This window comes from Equus caballus, chromosome 16 (assembly GCF_041296265.1).
Source record: "Equus caballus isolate H_3958 breed thoroughbred chromosome 16, TB-T2T, whole genome shotgun sequence".
Classification (NCBI taxonomy): Eukaryota; Metazoa; Chordata; class Mammalia; order Perissodactyla; family Equidae; genus Equus; species Equus caballus.
The window spans coordinates 58772770-58785639 of record NC_091699.1 but is presented as its reverse complement, the minus strand read 5'-3'; positions in this window follow the sequence as shown (position 1 = coordinate 58785639).

Genomic DNA, 12870 nt, shown 5'->3' with positions numbered 1-12870 from the left:
TCTCCCTTTCAATATGCAGAAGGGCTAGAGAAAATGCTGGGGCATGAGCTGGGAGGGCAGCAGGTGCGCAGGCCTCCAGATTCTCAGCTTCCCATGTTTGTGTTGAGTGTGGCTAAAATAGTCATGGATCACCCTCTAGGGGAAGAAACCCACCACCTTTTATAGGACTGGCAAAAGAGCCTACTTGCAAGTAGGGAGTGGAGGGGGGATACAAACTGACCCGGGGTGACAAATGTTCAGAGAAGTTGCACATCCATGATGGGAACACCAGTTGCTAGCATCTGGGGAAGTGCAGCCGTGAAATACCTTCCCCCAGGGCTAAGGACTGCACCTGGCCCCATTTAACTCAGTGCCGGGAAACCTTGAGGAGCTTTCAGGATGGTTCAGAAATAATCCTGTTTCTCTCTCCATATCCATTATGGCTATGGATTTTTCTTTATCTCCTTTTAGTTCTGTCCATTTTTGCCTTTTATTTAGGACTGAGGCTATTTTATTCAGTACCTAAAAGTTTAGAATTAGTTATCTTTTCCAGACGAAATTGAACATTCTATCATTATGCAATGACCTTCTTTACCTCTAGTAGTATTTTCTTGTCTTAAAGTCTATTTTGGGGTCCGGCCCTGTGGCATAGTGGTTAAGTTTGGCGTGCTCTGCTTCGGCAGCCTGGGCTCCATTCCCGGGCATGGATCTACACGACTCAGCGGTGGCCACGTTGTGGTGGCAACCCACATACGAAGTAGAGGAAGATTGGCATGAGTGTTAGCTCAAGGCAAATCTTCCTCAACAACAGCAACAACAAGTCTATTTTGGTTAGTGTTTGCACAACATATCATTTTCCATTCTTTTACGTATAGCCTTTCTATATCCTTATGTTTGGCATGTGTCACTATGAGCAGCATGTAGCTGAGTTTTTAAAATCTATTCTAACAACCTTTGTCATTTTACTGGAACATTTAGTTTATCTATACTGATTGTTATTAATGAAATAATTGGATTTGTTTCTATCATCTTATTTTGTGTTTTCTTTTGCCCACTTTTTTATGTTTCTTTTTCACTCCTTTCTTTTCTTCTTTTTCACTTTCCATTCTTACCCTCCATTAATCCTTTCCCTTGGATTCTTTATATGGATACCCAGATATCCTAGAACTTAAAGACATCATAGTTTACTTGCTTAATATACCACAATCTAAAGTTAATCACGATATTTTAGTGTATTTTAATTTTATATTTTAACCTCCTAAGTCATTGCTTTTATTGTTTTCTGTGGTAAATGTTTGTCTAGATTTGCCCGTGTATTTGCTGCTTTCTCTGCTCGTCATTGTTTCTCGCATCTCAGATCTTTTCTTCTGGGGTTATTTTCCCTGTGCCTAGTACATCCTTTAGAATTTTCTTTAGTGAGAGTCTGCTGATAGCAAATGTTTCTGTTTTGTTTTATTTGAAGCTGTCTTTCATCTTCCCGTAGTCTTGACTCTTCGCTGGTATAGAATTCCAGATCAGCAGTTATTTCTCTCAGTGGATGAACATATCATTTCATTTTCTTCTGGGTCCTTTTGCTACTGTTAAGAAGTCAGCAGTCAGCCCATTTGCCACTCCTTTAAAAGGGATCTGTTTTTTCTTTCAGGCTCCTTTTAAGATTTTCTCTGTGTTTTTTGTGCACCATAGTGGCACTTTGACAGTTTAGACAGAATTTCTTTTTACTTATTCTGCTTGGGATTTGCTGGGCTTCATAGCGTGATGTCTTTCATCAGTTTTCTTCATCTCCTTAAACCTTATCCCCGCTCCATTCTTGCTTTCTTCTCCTTTTAGAACTCTAAGTGTTAAACCATCTCTATCCTTCTTGCCTCCTTATCTGCCTTTCCTATTTCCATCTTATTGTCTCTCTGGACAGCATTCTGGAATTTCTCTTCTAGCCTATTTTTGCATCCACTTTCTTTTCAGCCATGTAAAATCTGCTTTTAGACTTGTTTATTGAGATTTATTTTCAATTATATTCTTATATCTAGAAGTTCTATTTGGTTCTCCTTCACAAATGATTGGTAATTTTTTGTATTTTTTTGGTTCCCTGCATGTAATTTCAAGTTTCTTTTATTTCTTTAAACATGATAATCAGAGTTAATTTCTATTTTGTGTCCAGTAAGTGCAATGAAATTTTTATGGGTCTATTTCTGCTTTCTGGGTGTTTTTCGTGATGATTCTCACTTACGGTACCTTGTTTCCCTGTGTAACTAGTGGGTTTTGTTGGTTGGTTGGTTGGTTTTTGTATGTCTGTTTTTTACTGTTAGCTACTTATTTTCCTTGGAACATTATTTGTGGTAATACTTTGAGTGTAGGGTGAAAATATATTTCCATAGAGATCATTTGCTCTCACCTCTGCCAGGCGCAAGGCTAAGACTTATCTTGAGGTTTCATGGGTCACCCATATAATATGAATTTGCACAACAAATCCATGTTAAGGTCAGCTTGTGGTTGTTACTTCTCAAGCATAATATTTCCATCATCACCCCTGCCCACCCTGTACTCAGCACTGACGCAACTCTCCTCAAAGTCCCTTGGTCCTCAAGAATACTGGTAGGAATGGTCTTTCTATTTCTGGATAATTCTTACATTGAGGTTGTAGCCCTTTGAGCTCCCACTTTATGGGCCCCTGCACCCTGCGAGGGCATGAAAACCAACCCTCAACTTTGTTAGGGCGACACCTGCTCAGGATAAACTGACTACAGCCCTCCACTTCCCTCCCTGCGTTGCCACATTCACTCAGATTTTGGCCTGATAATTTCATGCTTTCACCATCTCTTCAATGCTTTTAAGAACATGTTGTTTAAAATACTTTATTCCTCATTTTTAATATTTGTTCTTGCTGTTGTTGGGAGAGTTGGTCTAATTTTACTCATGGATTAGAAGTCTAGATATCTATTTTCTATGGATCTAATTTCCTCATCACTGTGTATGACATTATTATAAAAATTTTCAAGCACACAAAAAAGTTAAAAGAGTTTTATAATGAATACTTGTATGCTCACCATCTAGATTCTACCATTAACATTTTACTCTACTTGGTTTATCATGTATCCATCCATCCCTCTGTCCATTCCATCCATTCACATGTCTTATTTTTATGTATTTCAAAGTAGCAGATATCAATACATTTTCCCCTGAATGACAGTTGTTTTGTGTGTTTGTTTGAGTTGTCAATTCAATTATATTTTTCTTTTCTATAAATTCTATTTGATTCTTTTTTAATCTACTTGGACATTTGTTATAGTTTCTCATCCCTGCACATATGTTTAAGCTTTTAATTTTCAAGGTATATTAAACAATTATTTTATGATGTTTGTGTTATTTTCAACAGCCAATGTCTTTTGTTGTTGTTGTCTGCTTCTCAGTCATGGTGACTTGTTTCCTTTGTTGTTTTGCAAATTTTTTTGCTGTAAACTACTCATTTTCCTTAGAACTTATCTGTGGGAATTTAAGGTGGTTTCCTCCGGGGAAGATTTTCATTTGCTTCTGCAAAGTGGCTGAGAGAATTAATAATCTGGGACTGTTTGAAACTAAACTCCTTTCTTGAGGTTTTTCAGACCACCCAGGGTGTGGGTAGGCAGCCTGCAAACTGAAGTCAGAGCTGGCGTGAGGTTATGGATTCTCTGGGGAAACTTTTTTCTCCTCTATTCGATAGCAAGGTTCTAGTTTGGCAGTGTTCTTGGTGTCCCTTGGGAGTGGGGTGGTGGTGAATTTGCTTCTCATTCCCCTTTACACTGATGATATAGCCCTTAGGCGTCCCAGTTTATGGAACGGAGAGACCTTTTCAGATTCCTCTCCTCCAGTGATTCCAGGACCACCTCTCTGGTGCCCCATTCCCCAGGATGCTATGAAAACTCATGCCCCAGTTTGCCCAGTTTGGCAAATGTCTCCAAGGCACATGTCAGCTTCAGCATTCTGCTTACCACCTCCACCTAGGTTCCCACCTTGACTGAGTGCTTGGCCTGGATCTGCCTTATTTTCTTATCATTTTGTCAATAATTTAAGAAAAACAAATGTAATATTTCATCTTACACCTTTAGATGATTTCGGCAGGAAAGGCAGTCATACTATTAGAAATGGAACTCGGTATTTTCCTATATATTTGAAATATGTCATACAACTTTTAAATAATCTAATTTAAAAAATCTGTTCACTTCTTCCAGTCTCAGGTAATCCTCATGTGCTCTATTAAGAATTTACTCAAACTCTGACTGACATATGTAAAAACTGATTATACGAGATCCTGAAAGCAAGAAGATGAGAAGTCTGCACAATATTTAAACAAGTTATTTTCTCCCTCTGGGTTTTTCATTTAAGCAGATGTTCCCTTGAGTTAGAGGTTTTGTTAACGATACTGCTGTTGATGTAGCTATTGGCAGTAACTATACGTAGTAAAACTTACTCTATACTACACTTGTAATGGTGTGTTGAAGCTTGTATGAACATATGAGCTGTTGGAAATGAGTGTATAAATTAGAATCCTACTTGTTAATGTTTAATATCAGCAGCAATAATTATGAGGATTGATTTTTATGGTGCTTATGTAGCCATAGCAAATATTGTAAACCCAGACTTCCTAGAAATGTCTAAGAAGGTTGGGATCGGAGAAGATCTGTAACTTCAGACAAATGTGTGGTCTTTCTCTAAACCAGGCTAAGAAAGAACACCCTAACAGAAGCCAAATAATTTGAGTGCTCCTTGAAGCCTCTTGATACAATAAAGCAATATTTATACAGGACTGTGGGGCCTGGGTTGCTCTGGGCCTCTGAGAAGCAGTATGTATCTTAGAAGGCCAGTTCCATGGTAATGTGATTTTGCTTCTGTGTGGGATTATTCTCCAGCTAGTGGACTGGGGATCAGATCCATGAGAGGGTGTGCAAGGTCAGGCAGAGGTGATTTGCATGGTTACGTTTTTATCCTTAGATCTTCTCTCTGTCCCTCCTTAGTACCTGCTAGGTTAACTCTTTAGCATGGGGGCTTGAAACATGGGAATAACAACCTATATTGCATAACCCAACTATAGTGAATGGTGTAGCTTCCTAAAGGGACCTTGTATTCCCAGGACAGTAGGTAGCTCTAAGACATTATACATTAATTGTTAAAATATTTAGTAACTCCTTCCACAACAGAAATATAGACTATTTACCAAGCTCTTCTGAGAAATGATGTCCATCCATGGACTCTCCATGTAAGACTTTCCCAAGATATTTGTAATATCAAGTATCTATCATGTTCTCATGCTGTGTCCAAACCTGTTAACAGATGATGTGTGAGGTATAGTATAGAGATGTGGTTGAGAGGACAAGCTCTTGATTCAGGCAGATCGTGGGAAGGACACCCACCAGGAGAGAAGTACTCAAGAACAGCAGAGGGCCACACCCAACAGGCCTTAAGGGACCAGTGATTGGTAGGAAGGAGACTTGGTCATTGGAGAGATGATCTCTACCATCACTACTGCTCCACCATGTCCCAGAACCTTACCTAAGGGACCTTAGAAAGAAAATGAGCTCACCTAGGACACCCAGATCATGGGCACAGGGAATAATGCAGCCGCATACAATCAGGATGATGCCCAAGGAGGAGATTCAGGAATGTTTGTTTGGATGATTCTGGCTAGAATATAGATACTTGGGTATTGTGTGATTTGGGGCTTATCTATGGTTTCATAACAGCAAGGTCTGGCACATATCAGTTATACCTAGAGTCTTAATTTTGGAATTGTCACCTACTCTGGAGATCACTTACTATGGGAAAGTTTTCTTCAGATCCCTGAAATTGCATCCTTCCAGCCTCTGCTCAAAGATTCTCATTAATGGAGCATTCACCATACCTTCCCACCCCACTGGTCAGCGCTACCTGGATCTTGGGGCTCCCTCTGTCTCCCTGACCCTCCCAGCCATCTGTCCAAAGTCTCTCTTTTTTTTCCTTTTTTTATGATGGTAAAGTAGATATATCATATAATTTACCATCTTAACCATTTCTAAGTGTACAGTTAAGTGGTATTAAATATGTTCACTTTGTTATGCAACAATCACCACCATTCATCCCTATAACTCTTTTCATTTTATAAAATCAAAACTCTGCACCCATTAAGCAATAACTCTCCACCCTCCCCTCCCCTCAGCCCCTGGCAACCACCATTCTACTTTCTGTATCTCTGAATTTGACTACTCTATGTACCTCACGTAAGTGGAATCATGCAATATCTGTCTTTTTGTGACTGTCTTATTTCACTTAGCATAATGTCCTGAAGCTTCATTCATATTGTAGCATATTGCAGAATTTCCTTCCTTTTTAAAGCTGGATAGTATTCCATTGTATGTATATACCACATTTTGCTTACCCATTCACTAGTCATTGGATACTTGGGTTGCTTCTACGGTTTGGCTATTGTGAATAATGCTGCTATGAATATGGGCGTATAAATATCTCTGAGTCTTGCTTTCAATTCTTTGGGGTATATACTCAGAAGAAGAATTGCTGGATCATATGCTAATTCTATTTTTAATTTTTTGAGCAACCTGTTTTCCATAGAGACTATACATTATACATTCCCACCAACAGTGCACAAGGGTCCCAATTTTTCCACATCCTTACCAATACTTGTTGTCTTCTGTTTTGTTTGTTTGTTTTTATAGTAGCCATCCTAATGGTTTGAGGTGGTATCTCATTGCAGTCTTTACTTGCATTTCCCTAATGGTTAGAGATGCTGAGAATCTCTTCATGTGCTTATTGGCCATTTGTGTATCTTCTTTGGAGAAATGGCTTTTCAAGTCCTTCGCCCATTTTTTAATTAAGTTGTTTGTTTTTACGTTGTTGAGTTTTAGAAGTTCTCTATATAGTCTGGGGATTAACCTTTTATCAGATATACGATTTAAAAATATTTTCTTCCATTCTGTGGGTTGCCTTTTTACTCTGTGGATAGTGTCTTTTGATGCGCAAAATTTTTAAATTTTCATGAAGTCAAATTTGTCTATTTTTTCTTTTGTTACTTGTACCTTTTTTGGTGTCATATCCAAGAAATCATTGCCAAATCCAATGAGATGAAGCTTTTGTCCTATATTTTCTTCTAAGAGTTTCATCGTTTTGGGTCTTACATTTATGTCATTGATCCATTTTGAGTTAATATTTGTAGGTATTAGGTAAGGGTCCAGCTTTATTCTTTGGCATGTGAATATCCAGTTTTCCCAGCACCATTTGCTGAAAGATTGTCCTTTACCAATTGAATGGTCTTGGCATCCTTGTCAGAAATCATTTGACCAAATATGAGAGGGTTTATTTCTGAGGTCTCTATTGTATTCCATTGATCTATACACCTATTCTTCCCTCTATCTCCCCAACCTTCTCAGCCACCTGTCATAAATCTCCCTTTAGAATAAAATGGCTCTTTTGTCTCCATGACAGTCCTTAAAGCATATGGAAAGAGTTGCTATATGAGCTACAAAATTCCTCTTCCCTGCATAAGAAATCTCCAGTTCTTAAAACTACTTTTAGGACAGTTTCCACATCCTGCACCATCTCTGACATAAAGAAGAAAATAACCGTCACCCTGCAATGAACCTATGCCTCAGATTTCCCTCCTGGCTTTGAGCTACCAGCACAGAACTAAATCCAGCAATGAGATTCTTTATCCATGTTTATGGGTAGCTTCACTACCCTGTTGACTCCTATTACAGTTGTGGGCAACTCCTGGGGCTTTTGTTTTTGTGTGTGTGAGAAAGATTGGCCCTGAGCTAACATTGGTTGCCAGTCTTCCTCTTTTTGCTTGAGGAACACTGTCCTTGAACTAACATCTGTGCCAATCTTCCTCTATTTTATGTGGGATGCCGCCACAGCATTGCTTGACAAGCGGCGCTGTCTGCACCTGGGATCTGAACCTGCAAACTCCGGGCCACTGAAGTGAAGTGCACAAATTTAACCACTATGCCACCGGGCTGGCCCCAGCCTAGGTATTTTTTTAATCTACTGCTATATAAGGAAATTAAAAAAAAGATCTTTCCCATGTCATTTGTTTTAATTCTGATAAATACTTCAGAAAAGTGCAAACAACATTATAACAAATGCCTGGGAACCTACCACCACTTTGTCACATTTGCTTCAAGTATTTTGTTGGTTTTTCTAAAACCATTTTTGGAAATAATTATAGACTCACAGGTAGTTGAAAAATAATACAAAGAAGTCTCAGGCACCCTTTACCCTCCTTTCATCAATGGTAATATTTAGCATAACTATAATACATACGATATTGAAAAGGGAAAATTGATATTGATACAACCTACAGATCATATTCAGATTTCATCCGTTTTTATATACATGCACTCATCTGTATGTGTGTGTGTGTGTTCTATAGTTTTAGGCATGGATTCCCATAACCACCACCACAATCAAGATTAACCACCACAAAGGGACTCCCTTACGCTATCCCTCCCCCACCATCCCTATTCCCTGACAACCATTAATCCGGTCTCCATCTCTATAATGTTGTTTTTTAGAGAGTTATATAAATGGAATCCAAGTAAATAAACCTTTTTTTGCCTTCCATTTGTAGATTCTAGTCATATTTATTTCTATTCACAGAAATTGTTCCTTTTTTCTCTGTAATCAGTACCCACTTTACATATGTGTTGTCTGTGCAAATGGCCATGTGTGGAAAGCTCTCTTCAGCCATGTGGGGAGAGTGGGAGGAGGGAGATTCCCCATTTCCCTGGGAAAGCAATTCTTGGCATCTCAAGCTGAAAATTGGAATTAATTTTCTCAGGGAAAATACATTTGGGGCAGTTAGCTTCCACGGTGGTGGCACTGGGATTCTAATATTGTACTATGGGTACGTTATGGATTCAATAGACTTTTTTGACTAGACCAAGTGCTATTCAGAACATTGCTTCTGTGAGAAAATACACTCCAAATTCCAAACAGGAAAACAGTCTGTTATTGGTGTTTGCACATGTTGTGTTGGAATTGTGTGGCCAAATTTTGCTTTGCCAAACATTGTGTGGACTGGGAGTAACTTTTATCTGACTGGGGTCAGAGAAACAAAAATATTTGAATTTCTTTTCATTGTGGTAAAAAATAGGATATAGCCTCTAAGATTGGCTTTTTTCACTCAGTATCATTACCTTGAGATCTATCCAAGTTGTTACATGTATCAGTAGTTTGTTCCTTTTTATTTCTATAGTATTCTGTGGTATAGACGTACCACAGTTTGTTTGACCATTTGTCTGCTGAAGGACATTCGGATTGTTTCCAGTTTTTGGCTACTACAAATAACAATGTAATATGGCATTTGCATTTAGGTTTTTGTGGCACCTAAGTTTTCATTTCTCCGTGAGAAATTCCTAAAAGTGTGATTACTAAGTTGTATGGCAAGCATATATTTAGTTTCATAAGAAACTGCAGAATTATTTTCCAGTTGCTATAACATTTTACATTCCCGCCAGCAATGTATGAAAGATGCAGTTTCTCTACATTCTTGCCAGTATCTGGTAACATCACTATTTTTCATTTTAGCTGTCTAATAGTTGTAATATCTCATTACAGTTTTAATTTGCATTTCTCTTATGGCTGATGATGCCAAACATCTTTTCATGTGCTTATTTGCCATCAGTATATCCTCTTTGTGAAACGTCTCTCTGTGTCTTTTGCCTATTTTTTTTTTTTAAAGATTTTATTTTTTTCCTTCTTCTCCCCAAAGCCCCCCGGTACATAGTTGTATATTCTTCGTTGTGGGTCCTTCTAGTTGTGGCATGTGGGACGCTGCCTCAGCATGGTTTGATGAGCAGTGCCATGTCCGTGCCCAGGATTCAAACCAATGAAACACTGGGCCGCCTGCAGCGGAGCACGCAAACTTAACCACTCGGCCACGGGGCCAGCCCCTCTTTTGCCTATCTTTTAAATGAATTGTTTAATATTTTACTGTAGAGTTTTGAGAGCTCATAAATGCAATCATGTGGTGTGCATCATTCCTATTTGCTTGTTTTGCTAAGCATTTTATTTTCAAGACATTTTCACTAAGCACTGTAGGGTAGTCAGAAGCAACTATCTTGCCCCACTGATGATATATATAAAATTAGTTCATTCCCTTTTAAAATAACTTCATAGGTAGGCCTGGGCCCATGGCCAGGTGGTTAAAATTCTGTGAGCTCTGCTTCAGCGGCCCAGGTTTGCAGGTTCAGATCCTGGTTGTGGACATACTCCACTTACCAGCCACACTGTGGTGGTGTCCCACATTACAAAAAAACAGAGGAAGATTGGCAACGGATGTTAGCTCAGGGCGAATCTTCCTCAGGGAAAAAAAAAAAGTTAAATAACTATGTAGTATTCCGTTATATGATTTTACCACATTTATTTATTCATTCCACTCGAAGTGCACATTTAAGTAGTTTCTAATAACCAAGTTATATTTACACAATTGAGTTTTGGAACCTGCATCATGACTTAAAATTTATACTTTGTAGGGGAGATCTGTTATGATTTTCAGCCACCCTACAACTTGTAATAACTCTTGGTATACTTTGGGAATTTTCCATCTTATAATGTTGCTTTTCTAAATTAGAAGCCAGAAACTCACTTTTCTCAGCCTCCTATGCAGCTATGGGACCAGGCACTGCCAATGAAATGCAGCTGCACAAAACTTTGATTCAGAAGTAAGTGGCAGAGGAGGAGGGGCTGGGGTGGAGAGACATGAGCCTTCAGAGACAGCAGTGGCAGAGGTCCTTGGGGTGGCACCACATGCTCAGCATTGGCACTGTGAGTCTGTGCCCTGGGGCAAAAACAAAACCCCCTAGAGCTCTTCTGCAGTGTCCCATTCCTGGCTGTGGAACAATCAAGCCTCATTCTCTGGGTCTCTACATTTATTTTGTGTTTAAACTACCCACAGTGTATTCTAGTTTGTTAAAAGTGAGTATCCTCTCTGATCTAGTTACTAGTATCAGGAACAACTGCAAACAACAGAGCCTCAAGGAGATGGGGATCTGGACTTGTTATCCCAGCTGGTAGAGCCTGAAGGCAGTGAGGACACATGAGGTGTTAAGAGGGTAATGCTCCAGCAGCCCAAGGCAGGTTGTCAAAACGTGGGTCCCCTGGAATGAAAGCAAGGCTTGGGGAGGGATTGACTAGCCACTGCCATGAAACTCTAGGGAGGGCATAAGGAACTGAAGGACTGTGGGGTAAGCTGGTTATTTCTAACCACCCTGGACAACTTAATGAGAAAGAACAAGCAGCTCAAATTCTAGATTCTTGGCTCAAAGCAAGATGGGGGAACAAGGGACTTCTCATGACAAGGCTAAAAGAATTTTTTTTTATCTCAGGCAGCTATAGGACTGAGGTTGCCAAAAGTCAGACTCAGAATCCTGTGGGTTACCAAATTGTAAAATCTATTAAATCCCTAGATTATTAGATCCCTTATGTGAAATGTAAGGCATTGATGAGGAATGGATGAGGAAATGAGTGGGACACAAGAATTACAATGGGGATATATAGGAGGATTCCATGAGCCTTGTATGCCCCTGTCTAAGGAGCACATGTTCACCTAGTCAGTTCTCCTTCTCAATCATCTCTTCCTTGGGGAAGCCTTCCCTCATCTCCCAGAATAAGCAAACCCTTTCATTTCAAGCCCCCATACCACCCTTTATGACTATATGTATGATTATGTTAGTGACTCTAGTTACAGAGCCTTGTTGCAGTTTGCTGAGGGGTGGGGTGTTACCTTGGGAGACTCTGAGCCCTTCCTAGATGGACACACTCCATCTTGCCGCACATGAAGACCCAGAAATGACAATGCAGACACCTGTGGGAGAAGCTGGTTCTCTGTACGCCCCACTCCCCTCACCCCTTCAGTGCATTCAGGTCTACAGGAAAAATCAGACCCACTAGAGGGCCAATCACATCATCAAACTGTAGAAAAGAAGGCGTACACACGTTAGCCATTAGGAAAGGCCGCCTGATGGAGAAGGCCCAGCACCCTGCTCTCCTGTACGGCACGCACTGAGATAATACGAGCCATAGGGAGCAGGAAGGAAGGCTCTTGGAAATGCTGCTTCATCAAGAAATCAATGCTGAAGAACATCTAATGTGTTTGGACGTAAGGAGAGGAGATAGGTACAGCCTGGGCTAAGTTTGGGGATGAATTAGCGAGAAAAACAGAGAAAACCAAGAAAAAGGGAAAAAAAGACAAATATTAATGTCAGAGAAAACAAAAGTTGAACAGAAAAGGGAAACATGCACCTGGCCTCAAGCCCCTGCCTCCAACTTTCATAGTCACTGAAGAAAGCACTGATAAGTCACAGCCCTCGCTGTAAAGCATCTTATATTAGCCCATAAGTGTCTTGTGAGTTTGGCTGTGGGAGTGTGTCCATCTAGGAAGGGCTCAGAGTCTCCCAAGGTAACACCCCACCCCTCAGCAAACTGCAACAAGGCTCTGTAACTAGAGTCACTAACATAATCATACATATAGTCATAAAGGGTGGTATGGGGGCTTGAAATGAAAGGGTTTGCTTATTCTGGGAGATGAGGGAAGGCTTCCCCAAGGAAGAGATGATTGAGAAGGAGAACTAACTAGGTGAAGAAGGAGGGGAGAGCATTCCAGGCAGAGGGAACAGCATTGTGCAAAGACCTAGGGACAGGCAGGAGCCTGGATTGTTCAAGAAACTGAGAAAAGCCCAGGAGCCAGAGTACAGTGAGGCATGAGAAGCAGAGTCAGGAACTCTGGTATCGGGTGGCTGGAAGGATAGTAGCCCTCTGTCCATTCAAAAACTAGAAGGGCAAGCCCAAGGTGAAGGCAGCACCTTGCCAAAAAGAGTCTGAATTAATTGGATGGAAATAAAATAATCTGGCTACTGGCTGTCCCCTGCTGGT